Genomic DNA, 14,166 nt, shown 5'->3' on the forward strand with positions numbered 1-14,166 from the left:
GATTTAAAAAATAGGTTATTGCAGCCACTAGCAAACCGCGGAAAAAGAACTGCACTGACTACAAGCAAACAAATAAACAAGACAACAAGGAAATAAATAAGCAAGCAACTTATGCTAGGCTATCACGGCTATTACACATATTACATCCACTGGGCATCAAAGTTCGGCACCAGTGCAAATATAGGGAACAAAGCAGCATATAAACACCGCAGCAAAACAAGTCCAGAACTGAAACCACTTCAGAAGAGTTCAAGAAACAATATCCTGGGTACCCATAATGCTGGCAAGATGCTTAGCAAGCTTATTAACTTTCTCTTGTTTGGCGCTTAAATCCTCCAGCGCTTGCTGTTGCACAAGAAAGTACGCATCTGAATTCCGCAGGGACTTCCTCAGTCCTTCGGCTTCTTGCCGCAGCACAGCTGACTGATGCCTTTCAGCTTGTAGCTGAGACTGAAGAAGCCGAAGAGATTTAGGCAGCGAGTTCGAAGAGCTTGTGCCAGCGGTACTGGCCAGTAACTCGAACACTACATCAACGCAGGACTGTGGGGTTTTCTCACTGTCTACAAGATCGTTTTTATCACCTTTCTTGGAGACCAACAGGGTTGTCTCACTATCTTGAACCTTATCTGCATTACTTTCTCTACCATTGCATAGTGGGGTGCTCTTCTCCAATATTCTGTTTGCATACTACAAGAGAAACAAGCAGACACATCACAGGTTTAGCTCGTAGTATACGAAACTCATTTTGATAAACCGGTTCAGTAGTAAGGTGGACAGGATAACAGCATGAAACAAACATATTTCTATGTACTATGGTCACTGTATTGTCCATATCATTCTAGTTTATGTTCCCTAATCAAGATAGAGACACAGTTCAACTCATATATTTTTAAGACACAGCAGCATAGACAGAATATAAGTGTGAGAAACTACACAGCATTGGCAGCACTTGTAATGTGCATCACATGAGAACATAACTATTTATACAACTTAAACTGAAATCAACATAGAGCAAGAAGTTAGAACAGCAATCCAGTTAAAGAAATAGGTTTAAAACATACCTGTTGCACCATTGGAGGTTCAATTGGATCCTTCAAATTCGAAAGTAGTTGGTATGTGTAAATACAGTGATGCAACAGCAAAGGAGTATGGACCATAGCTACGGAATCTGACCTGAGAACAGTTGCTCTTCTGCTTTAAACGTGGAGTTTGGGTTAGCTGTGGTGGTCTTCGTGCTTTTGGCACTGTAGTAGCTTTACAAACTGCTCGTGTGGGGGTACTCTGTGGTGGACATGGTGCTTTGTCAACTATAAGTGGGTTACTATCCGCTGGGGTTGCGATTAGATGGGTTGTAGCTGGTTCTCTGCCCAATGGTGTAAGTGTGCAATCTGGAAGAGTCTCAATTATGTGTGGTGGGGCTAGTTTGTGGGCCAGTACAACCATGGTTCTATCTGCATCGACGGGTAGCACTGTCTTTTGTGAAGAATGGGTTTTTCCTCCCTTAGATACTGCCATCACCCCCTCCAATTCAAATGGCTGATAAACAAGAAAGAAAACTGAACGTACAGACATTGTATGATAGACAGATGTGGTAATTCACATATATGTTGTCTAACCAAACAGGACAGCATGACACAATTTCACATATATGATGCCTAACTAAACAGGATAGCATGACATAGTTTCAGATATATGATGGATAACTTAACAGGATATAATGACATAATTCAACATATGATGAGTACCTAAACAAGATGACATGACAAAACTATATGATGTCTTTCTAAAATAGGTTGGGATGAAATAATTCACATACATGTTGTTTAAGTATACAGGATGGCATGATATAATTGACACAATTGATTCATATACTAAGCAGCTAGCACTCGCATGTATGATCTCTAAACTAAGCAGATAGAATTCAATATTGTGCATATGATGTCTAAACTAAGCAATGCAAGAAACCATATGCATCATATGAGAAATATAAACATTGCAACTTAGAGCATACACCTCAGGTGGGATATAGGACTGGTCGTCTGTCTCTGAATCCTCCTTTGACGAGCTCCCTGTAACCATCGAGATATATGCTTCAACAGGTACCATTACCTTTTTGAAGACCTTGTTTTCACTCCAGATTTTTCCATAACCGGCTCAAATGGCTGATACACATGAAGAGTAGTTCAATATATACAAATCGTCGACAAATGGAATACATAATGAAAAAAACGATGGCATGAGATAATTCACATATATGATGCCTGGCTCCATGGCGGTGCATAATTCACATATATGATAACTGGCTGAAAAACATGGCATTGCATAATTCACATATCTGATATAGAAAGCAAACAGGAGGCATTCACACAAAGCATGTCTAATCTAAGCAGATGGCATGGCAATGCAAGACACCATATAAATCATATGAGCAATATAACCCAGCCAAGTTAGAGCATGCACCTCGGGGGGGAATACGACTGGTCATCTCTCTCTGAATCCTCCTCTGAGGAGCTATCTGTAACCAGCAAGAAATCTGCATCGACAGGTAGCACTGACTGCTCAGAAGACCTTGTTTTCACTCCAGATTTTCCCATGACCGACTCAAATGGCTGATGCACAGGAGGAGTAGATGAATGTATAAACATTGTTGACAAATGGAATACATTATGGAAAAAATATGGCACAATACAATTCACATATACGATGACTGGCTAAACAGGATGGCATTGCATGATTCACGTATATGGTGCCTGGCTAACGAAGATGGAATTGCATAATTCCCATATACTCCCTCTGTTCCTAAATATTTGTCTTTTTAGAGATTTCAAATGGACTACCACATACGGATGTATATAGACATATTTTAGAGTGTAGATTCACTCATTTTGTTCCATATGTAGTCACTTGTTGAAATCTCCAAAAAAACAAATATTTAGGAATGGTGGGAGTATGATATAGAAACCAAACAAGTGGCATTCACACAAAGCAAATCTAAACTAAGCTGATGACATATAAGATGTATAATGTAAGCAATGCAAGGTGCCATATGCATGATATGACCAACATCAGCATGCCAGGTTAGAGCAAACACCTCAGGTGGTAAACAGGCGTGGTCGGCTCCTTCTGAATCTCCATCTGAATAGTTATCTTCCTCTGGAATACAATCTGGAAATGCAGGAGGGGGGGGCACTTCGCCCACCATGGAGCGGTGTCTGCATGACATTATATTCGCACACAACGGTCTTCTCTTTTTCTCTACATGTTCAGTACGATTGTGTACAATATCTGACATGTATAATAAAAAAATAGTTAGATTTTGTAAGGCCTAAGGGGTGCATGCAAAAATCAAGACTGATGGTAGCAAACGAGTGGATGGATCCAAAACTAATGATAGCAGGTATATTATAGCTTCAGTTTAAAAAGATAGACAATGGATCATCTATTGTTTGTTGCCCACCCAACATGAACCACATAGAAGACCCTAGATGAACCAGATAGTAGACAAATACTATTCGTTGCTGGCTCGATATGAGACCCATGGGCAATTCCAAACTCAATATTGAACGATAAAGTAGCAGGTAATAATAACCGATGTATAACGTAAGCAAACACGAAACACTGCGACCTCTCTTCCGGAACTGTGTAGTCCTCTGGTTCATCTGCTCAGTCGATGATGGTAATGCAGTTGGCGTGGTTGCCGGCAACGGGGAAGATGATCTGAGGCGGTGAAAGGAAGTCTACAGGGGCACCTCAGGTGGGGTGGATGACGGCACGGCAGGAGCAGGGCATAACACACAGAGTTTTCTTTGACGCCTATCTGAAAATGAAGTAAATCTGTAAGGGCTCCTTGGAATTGGAGGATTCTATAAACGCAGGGACAGGAAAAACACAGGAATAGGATAGGAATGCATGTGCAAAATAGAGCATTTGGAAACATAGGATTTCAGTCAACCTGGGTGTTTGGCTCACATGAATGGGAAGAACAGAGGAATGGAGAAACAAAGTGATGCGACGAGTGTACAACCTCTTTTGCATAGCCTTGTGGAACTCAGCATCATTGGGTTGGACGTGGAGGATGGTGATGATGCTGGTGTGACTGTCGGAGGCGGGGAAGAAGATCCGAGGCCTCTGGAAACGGCGCCGAGGGTACTGCTCCGCTGTGATGGACGGTTCCGTTGTTGGAGCAGCTCCGCTAAGGTGTACGGCGACGAGGCTGAAGCATGACAAGACAGACAACGTTAATCTGAAGTGGGACCCTAATATCATCTGCAATAGATGATGTAAAATACATCACCAAAAAGTGCTACATGTAAAACGCATCAGCCGCGCCATGGCCGCTCCGAGAGATGCTGTAAGTACTGTTCACTCTGAACTTAACTGAAGAAAATGAACTTCACAGTCGAAACTAAATTTTACTGTCGAAACCGATTGAACTAGTAACAGAGCATTGCAATAGATGTTTAGGGCGTTCGAGCACTAGTAGCAGAGAAGCAGTGATCTAAATCAGCAGACGCTCGAGCAGGGAACGCTCTAGCAGAGAGCAAGTCATGCAGTAACACCGCGAGCAAGTGCTAAAGCAGCAACTCCTGTAGCTGCCGGAGGTCGTGCAACAGCAGCAGCAGCGCAAGCGAGAGCAAGAGCAAAGCAGCAGCATGAACGAAGGCAGGAGCAGTGTAGCAGCGCGAGCGACAGCAAGAACAGAGCCACAGCGCGAGCGAGAGCCGGAGCAGCTGCAACTAGTGCCGTTGTGGAAGTCGCCGCCGAGGAAGAAATGACATGGGGGAGAGACGCCGTGGATGATGTGGCCGGCGACGGCGCCGTCGATGGAGACACGCCATGTCTGCTCGGTATCGAGCACCGGAAGCCCCGTGAGATTGAATAAAAGATAAAATGCAGCGGTGAGTGCAGAACCTCTTTGGTGGCGCCGAGTTGGCCTCGGCTTCATCGGAGGAATTGGTGAAGGTGCTGCGGTTCCGGTGGGGCAGGTCAAGACGGCGTTGTGGGAATTGAGGTGGCGCGATAGACGAGGCGAACATCGGGGCAGCTCCTTGGAGGTGGAGGACGGGGCGGCTGATTCGGCGGGACGACGAGATCGACAACGGATCCTCATCCGGTGCAGTGGATGAGGGACGGCGAGCTGTTGCGGTGGACGACGTAGTCGGGGAAGAGTCTCTGGCTGGGTGGCGGTCGGGAGGCCGACAGAGGAGCGTGGGGCTTCGCGGCTTTTGGCGACCTCGATGTACGAATGGGGGAGCGAAGGTGGAGGGGGAGCCAAGCTTAGGGACACGCTTGTCCGAAATGTAGGGTAAGTTACCAGCGTACCCCCACCGGTTTTGACACCGCGACGTGGAGCTTCATTTCCGGCTGAGGGGTAGAAGGGGGATTTCGCGTGTCTGGGCTGCGGGAGCGATTTCGGATGAGGAGGGAGTTCTCGCGCGCGTCCAAATTTCGGGATAACAAGGCGCGGCGCGGGTTGAAGAAGCGGGAGTTTCAAAGCAGGTGAGACAAAAGATACTCGAGCTTGAAAATTTTGGGATAACAAGGTGCGGATTCCTTGTTCGGCAGAACAAACTTAACGTGTAAAAAAAACAATTCATACAAGACACAAGAGAGTCATGTCCCCTTTTACTATATTGCTATAGATGCCATTGAAAAAACTACAAGAAAAATGTAAAAAAAATCGGAAGAACAAGATTACCCTGCACACTACCAAATCGATTCGCACTTCCCTCAACAACAACAAAAAACAAATCAATTCCCACCAAAGAAAGAGTAATGTCCCTTTTTATATGATTACAGATGCCGTGATCTCGAATTTCAATTTTTGAATCCATGTTATGTTGAATTCGAATATATCGTTAGGTGACCTTGCGGTTTATAATTGATGTAGTCGTACATTTTGATCTTCCATCATATATGAACATTTTACTCCACCATGTGAACATATATATTGTCGTTTACCATATGGACTAAATTTGAATCGATTTTCCTTATTTGAAGAGGATTGTTGTCAAGTTATACAATAACTTAAATATTATCTTGATAACAAAAAACATACATATAGCAGTAATCATATTTCACTATGAACTACATGTACCATACGCTCTCCAATTCAAATATTTGTATCCATTTTATGTTGAATTCAAATCATAGTACTTTATTGGTCTGGGTAGCGAGATGTTTGGGATAATCTAAACCCTGTTTTCATACGTATAATTTTTGGCTGAATTGGGACAAGTTTTGGTATAAGCCTCTTGCAAAACCGGAGATTCTCTCAACAAGCCTCGTGGTTCCGAGAGGGAACGTGTCACCTTTGTGTGTGAAACGATATACGCTGCCTCCCCCCTGATTTTATTTACAGAGGCAACATAGAACTATATGAGTGCCCTGTTAAATTTTGGAATTAATTCGGGTTCATTTGGCCTTTTTATACATTAATTGAGTTTCTGGACTTTTAATATGCATAATCTAAATATGAATTGCATGCACATGCTCCGATGCACCAAAGTGGGTTGAAAAATCACATGTGTGTCCTTGGTTGAATTTCTAGGTCCCATGGAAGAAATGAGAATGAAATTCAAACATCTGGGCGTCATGACTCGGCCGAGAACATTGAGAAACTTTGATTTTAAATTCATGTAAATTCAAAACTTGCCTGGAAACCATGAAACTTGGCATGGTGTCATGTCATGGCACTAACATGTTGTGGTAAAAAAATTGGGCTGATTTGGAAGCTCGTGGTTCTAAGAGGGAACGTGCCACCTTTGAGTGTGAAATGATATACGCTGCCCCCCCCCCCTTGAGATTCTTAACAAAGGCAACATAGAACTACATTAGTGCCCTGTTAAATTTTGGAATTATTCCGTGTTCGTTTGTCGTTTTTTATACATTAATTGAGTTTCTGGTCATTTAATACGCATAAATCAAATTTGAACTACAAGCACATGCTCTCGTGAACCAAAGTTGGTTGAAAAATCACATTTGTGTCCTCGGGTGAATTTCTAGGTCCCATGCAAGAAATGAGAATAAAATTAAAACATCTGGGCATCGTGGCTCGGCCGAGAACATTGAGAAACTTGGTTTTAAAATTCTTGTAAATCCAAAACACGTCTGAAAATCATGAAACTTGGCATGGATGTCATGTCATGGTACTACCATGTTGTGGTAAAAAAATTGGCCGAATAGGAACAGATTTTTGTATAAGCTTCTTGCAAACCGAAGCTTCTCTCAAGAAGGCTTGTGGTTCTGAGAGGGAACGTGCCACCTTTGAGTGCGAAACGATATACGTTGTCCCCCTTGAGTTTATTTACACAGGCAACATAGAACTACATGAGTGCCCTGTTAAATTTTGGAATTATTCCGGCTTCGTTTGGCCTTATTTACACATTAATTGAGTTTTTGGTCATTTAATGTGCATAATTCAAATTTGAACTACAAGCACATGCTCCCGTGCACCAAAGTTGGTTGAAAAATCACATTTGTTTCCTCAGGTGAATTTCTACTCCCTCCTTCCATCTATATAGGTCCTAATGCGTTTTTCGAGGCTAACTTTGACCAAACGTTAGAGCAATAATATATGACATGCAACATACACAAAGCATACCTTCAAATTTGTTTGTCAAAGGAGCTTCCAATAATATAATTTCCATAGTATACATCTCATGTGCTATTAATCTTGTCAATAGTCAAAGGCTGTCTTGAAAAACACATTAGGCCCTATATAGATGGAAGGAGGGAGTAGGTCCCATGCAAAAAATGAGAATAAAATCCAAACATCTGGGCATCGTGGCTCGGTCGAGAACATTGAGAAACTTGGTTTTAAAATCATGAAACTTGGCATGGTGTCATGTCATGGTAGTACCATGCCGTGGTAAAAAAAATTGGCCGAATAGGAACAAATTTTGGTATAAGCTTCTTGCAAATCGGAGCTTCTCTCAAGAAGGCTCGTGGTTCTGGGAGGGAACGTGTCACCTTTGTGTGCATAATTAAAATTTGAAATACAAGCACATGTTCCAGTGCACCAAAGTTGGTTGAAAAATCACATGTGTGTCCTCGGGTAAATTTCTAGGTTCCATGCAAGAAATGGGAAGGAAATTCAAAATTCTGGGCGTCGTGGCTGGGTTGGAAACATTGAGAAACTTAGTTTTTTAATTCTTGTAAATCCAAAACACGCATGAAAATAATGAAACTTGGGTTGGTGCCATGACATGGCACCAACATGTTGTGGTAAATTTGCAGTCCGATTTGCGAAGGCGCACACATTAACAATCAACAAAGTCATTTTGCAACAAGTGCTGTCACGTTACAATCGCAAACACAAGTATTATTGAAACCGTGGGCGTTGTACTTACTAGTACCATTTACGTGCCGCCACGCGTCCCCATTTTTTATTAGCTACGAGGTGCCGTGCAGGGTAGCTATTTGAGTACGAGAGGCGTGCGATCAGACCCCTCCGCGTGCTTATCGGGAGGAGAGCCCTTTAACCTCCATCTGCCGTCCACCTCTCTCCCAAGGTCTCCATTAATGGCGCCCGAGCCTCTGTTTAATGGCGTGGCTATGTCTCACTCGACTGAGATTTAAGAGAGAAAAAAGAAAATCTGAAAGCACGGATCTTGATGTAAGATCCGACGGACCTATATAGCATCTACTGCGACTTATAGCAAGACTGATGAATATATAAGGATGGTTAATTTTTTTATCAAAGAAGGGCTTGCCCATTCCGATTTTCATTACTGAAAACCACCACAATTCACAAGAAGTTCAGCACAACTCCAACCTAACACGAAGGACTAAAAGCTACCAGATTGAAATCGCAACATCCCAAGAGGCCAACAAAGGCCAAACATCCGCGCTAGAACCCAACATTTCACAACCGACGACACAATCCACATCCTAAACCGATTATTACATCAAAAGAAACACGGAAACTGAAGGAAGCCCAGCAGCAACTAGAAGAACAGCAACGCCAGGGTTGCCACAGGAAGAGTTTTCTTCATTCCAGTCTCGCAACATAGATCTTCCACAGAAAGATAAGGACGATTAATTGTCTTACATAATTAGAAATATAATTAAAAAAGCCACATGCGGCTACGCCCGAAATACGCAAGGGCAAAAGAAGAAGGAAGACAAGGATCCGGCTCGCTGATCTCTACTTTCTTGATGCGTTGCTGCAGGCCGCGGGAACTAGTCTCTGCGGAGAGCAGCAATGAGATCTTTCGTGTCCTCAAGACGCTGCTTGAGAACATCCACGGATTCCTCCACCAGCCTTTGGCGCTCGTTGCGGAGCATGTCATTCTCGTCCATAAGTTTCTTGATGATGACGCCGGTCCTCTTCAACAAGGCACTGGTCTCCTCCTGCTGGTCTGCACTTCGGACGTTCTTCTCCCTCAGCAGGTCGCGCTCGGCCTGGAGCCTCTCATTGCCGTCCCTTAGTTGCCGGATGACGCCGGTAGCCTGTTCAAACGAGGCTTTCATGTCGTCCTGCAACCTTGCCCAGCCGGAGATCTGATCCATCTGGCTATGGACGATCGCATGCATGCGCCTGTAACAGTCGTCGCCTGCCCGCGAGAAATTTTCCCAGGCCGCCCCGGCGTCGCAAGACATCTCTGCTGCATTCGTGGCGCGGCGGGACATCTCTGCTGCTTCCACGGCGCGGCCGGACCAGTCTGCTGCATCGACGGTGCGGCGGGACCTCCGTGCTGCTTCAGCGGCGTGGCGGGGCCTCTGTGCTGCTACTTCCGCGCGGCGGGACAAGTCGGCTGCTCTCATAGCGAGGCGGGGCATCTCTCGTGCTTCCGCTTCCATGCTCGCCTCTCCCTGGTGGCAATCTCTCGACCCAGAACTCACGCTGGCCATGGCAGACGCAAGGGAAGGATGCTGAATGACTTGTTTGTTTTTGTGGATGAGGAGTTGAGGAGGAATCTGCAGTCATCTTGGCATACTAGTATTTATAACCGAGTACTAATACGCTCCTAAGTGGGAAACCGTTTAGGTTGTGATCGGTGTGAACAGGTTTGCAATTCAATATAGCGTGGTACTAATACGCTCCTAAGTGGGAAACCGTTTAGGTTGTGATCGGTGTTAACAGGTTTGCAATTCAATATAGCGTGGAGTAATTTGGAATGTGACGAGACGCAAGCTCAAAATTTATTGACGGTTCTAGTTTCGAAGTGCAGCACTATTCCCGGATGGAGTACTTCTTTTTTCACTCCCTCCTTTCCGGTTTTATAGGGCTTATCTCAAGATTTTAGTTTTTCCATTTTATAAGGCTCAATTTGGTTGTTCCCCAACACATGTTCAGATACCAAGGTGCATTAAATCATTGCATGCAAGTATTAAGAGAAAATTGACCAATGCATGTACTTTATGCATGCATGCATTGCAAATAATGCATTGATAAACGTAATTTTTTGAGAAAAACAAGAGCATTAATTAGGTGCTTTTGCAAACTATAAAAAATATTCCACCACTCACCATCTTGGTTGGTGAGATTTTTGAATTAAGCCCTATAAACCGGAAAGGAGGGAGTACTGCTGTGTACGTGCAATAACTGGCACCGTCGCATAGATATCTTACGGTTAATGGGGCGTTCGACAGGAATAGCCGCGTGGCGAGCTCTAGGCTAGTCTTTTTTTCAGATGCATTAAACCTATCTCTCGGGACTTCTCGCACGCACCATCGTGCCACCCACAAAAACTTGTACTCTGAGTTTAGTAGTACGTTATACAGTAAGAGAAAAGGTGCACGCATGCACTCGTCCTCTCACACACGTGTCTGTTTTTTCTCGAAAAGGAGGATGATGACCCCCGGCCTCTGCATCTGGGAGTCACACACGCATCTGTAGCTACGAATTGTAGTGTTCTCAACCATCCGATTGGCTCTACCACGGATGTACCTATATATTAAAACATGTCTACATACATCTATATTTTGACAAATGGAAGGCATGTATTGTGGAACGGAGGGAGTGCTTGTCATCAAAATGGATAAAAAGGGACGTATCTAGAACTAAAATACGTCTACATACATCTCCTTTTATCCATTTTGATGACAAGTAGTACTTCTTACCCAAAGGAACTTTATATCCAATAGACACAAAATATCCGTTCGGCTGTTGGAAATTATTGATCTGATGTCGAAGTAATTGCTGCATCGCCACCAAAACCCACCATTTCTTAAGCTAAAGTAGACCAAGGTAATCCCTATATTAGCATATTACTAAGATAAACAGAAGGCACTGTAGAAACATTTAGGACGTGAGCTTGTCAATCTGAATGTGCAGGGACACAAGCTTAGCCCTGGCCAGCAGCTTGGGCGGAACTGTCAAGAAGGTCAGCTCCTGCACGTCGACGTCGCCGGGATCCTTGCTGCTTGTCACCTCCATTTCCACCTTGACGGCATCGGTCGTGCCTTTGGGCTCCCCCGGCGGGCCCTTCGCCCACTGCTTGGCCATGTAGTGCGGCAGTAGGGACGCCCCGCTCTGATGCAGACGACTGACACGGCGATAGGCGCACCAATGTCGAGCACGCCGCCGACCAAGAAAAACGCGCGGCTGTCCTCCTACGCGAACAGCAAGAGTCGTGGCTCCGATAGTGGCACTTGCAGCAGGAGCACCTTGCCGTACTGGATCCTGTGCATGGGCAGGGGATGCGCGGTGCTGATGTGGTGGTAGAGCGCCGGCAGCGGGCCTTCGTAGCCGCAGACGGGCACGGGGCATTTGTGGGGCGCGAGCGGACACACGCTCTGGTGATCGGCGAGCTTGTGGTAAATGACGTAGATCCCACAGCCTTCGTGCGGGCACTCCACCCTCACCGACGAAAGGACGGAGTCCACCGCCGTGTTCCGCATGTCGAAGCCACCGCCGCGCTCGCACTTCTGGCACTGCCGCCGGTTCCCGGGGCGCTCGACGCGGCAGTCCGCGCAGGCCAGGTGCCCTCCCTTGCACTGCAGAAATCAATCGAACAGCACATCAATCAAGAAACCTACACCTTGCTCAATCAGCCGAACAGATGAGGTGTATTCGAACCTCATACACTGGAGGCATCAAATGGCGGAGGCACAAGGGGCAGTGGAGCACGGTGAGGTCCATCGAGACCTTAGAGAGCTCCATCGTCGGGTCCTGTTCGGTCTGCATGATCTCGCCCTCCTCGTGCACAACCATCTCTCGACTTGGGCCGGGGTATTACAAAGCTTTACCGTCACATATTTTATACTACTTCAAGGTGCATTAAATCAACACATGCCACTATCAAAAGGAGAGTCACGGCATGCATGCATGCATTGTAATTAATGCATCGGTAAACACAAATTATTGAAATATATCGAGTGTAGTGCTTTGATGTGTCGCGCCAACTCATACATCAATGAGAAGTTTGATTATCCTCTCCCTCGCGGACTTAAATGCACCTGCCTTTGGCTGTATGACAGGTTGGCCACACACCTGCCGGGCCCACCTGTCATACACGCAAAGGCAGGAGTGTCCCTCTCTCGCCCATGAGCGTGGTGGCTGGCAAGACTAGGAGAAGCTTTCGCTACACGCTCTCCCTCCGCACGCGGTGGACATGCAGCAGTTCAATCGGTGTCAGATGGCCAGAAGCGTATTGTAGTACTCCTCCAGTGCAGTAGTACTCCATCATTGTTCGACTTCCCGAAGAGGCGAAGAGTCAAGCGCAGCCCGGACGCTCGTGTGGCAGTTTCATGTGTAGAGTAGTCTAGGATAGCGTGTACCGTGCCTATAAGCTTAAAATCGTTGGGGTCAGCTCCATGCTATGTGGCCGTCTAGAAGTTTTTTTTAAAAAAATAGAATAGTCTTCTGGCCCTACCTGACACCCTGGTGATTGTAGTTTGCACGCTCATCTGGTCAAGACAGGAATATATATTTTAATTTGTTTTTTTCCGAAAAGGGGGGGACTCCCCGGCCTCTGCATCAGAACGATGCATACGGCCACATATATTTTAATTTGTGGTGGGTAAATGTTAGAGGTTGCAGCAAATATATTGTACACTGCGGGTCTTTCAGCCAAGTTTAGAGGCAAGCATGTGGGGCCAGTGCTATGATGTATCGCGTCAACTCGTACAACGAGGAGAAGCTTGATTTTACTACACGCCTTCTCCCTCACCCATGCGCGCGGTTGCTCGCAAACGAGGATAGGCTTTTGCTTAGTACTCCCTCCATTCCCTTATACAAGGCCACTATGAAAAATACATTTTACATCTATACAAGGCCATTAACAGCAATCGAGGTAAAAGTTAATGATGTTTTCTCGTAGTAGCAACTTGTCTAACACTTGCATGCATGTAGTCATAATGACACTATGCTACTTTCTTCTCATTCCTTTCTTGCATGCATGTGGGCGCATTAATGATCCCGGTTAACAAGAAGAAAAGTTGGATTACAAAGCGGTTATTAAATTTTACCTTGGTACTTGTAATTTGAGTTTGTGGCCTTGTATAAGGGAATGGAGGGATTAGTACTTCTACAACAAGCTATCCGTCCCGCTCGCGGTGGACGGACATGCAGAAGTGGATCCGACACTATAGAAGCAGTAGTAGTAACATCATTGTTCGTCTTCTCGAAAAGGCGAAGAGCCAAGCGCAAACCGAACGTTGCAGTTGCGAACATTGGAGCACGCATATAGCCAGGCTCTTGCATGAGACAGAATTGCTATGTGAGCCCACTATTGTACTAGTACGTACAACTACTTGCTAGTATAGCCCTGTAAACCAGAAAGGAGTATTTGCCCTTCTAGAGATTTCAACAAGTGACTAGACTACACCGAGACGGAGTACTATGGAGCAAAATGAGTGAATCTGCACCGTAAATAAATACGTACTAGTTCTATCGTTTTCCTCTCCGAGGTGCACAGTATTGAGTATACTGACTAGTCTCTTTTTGATACGCATTTACGTGTTTTTACATAGTACTGACGCAAGCGCTCATATACACGCGCATACACTCACCCCTATGAACGCACACACGCACGGCACTATCATCTTGAAATTTACGAAGTCACCATAGGCACCTCGTCGTTGACGGGTCCATAGGTGCTTGAATGCCAAGGAGGGAGAGGGTAGCGGTTCCCGAGACATTGAACGGTCAATGATGCATCCTCAATTACATCCAGAGGGAATTAATTGGAGAAGCAGAATAGAGCCAGCACGATGTGA

The sequence above is a fragment of the Aegilops tauschii genome, chromosome 1 (assembly GCF_002575655.3).
Source record: "Aegilops tauschii subsp. strangulata cultivar AL8/78 chromosome 1, Aet v6.0, whole genome shotgun sequence".
NCBI classification, from domain to species: domain Eukaryota; kingdom Viridiplantae; phylum Streptophyta; class Magnoliopsida; order Poales; family Poaceae; genus Aegilops; species Aegilops tauschii.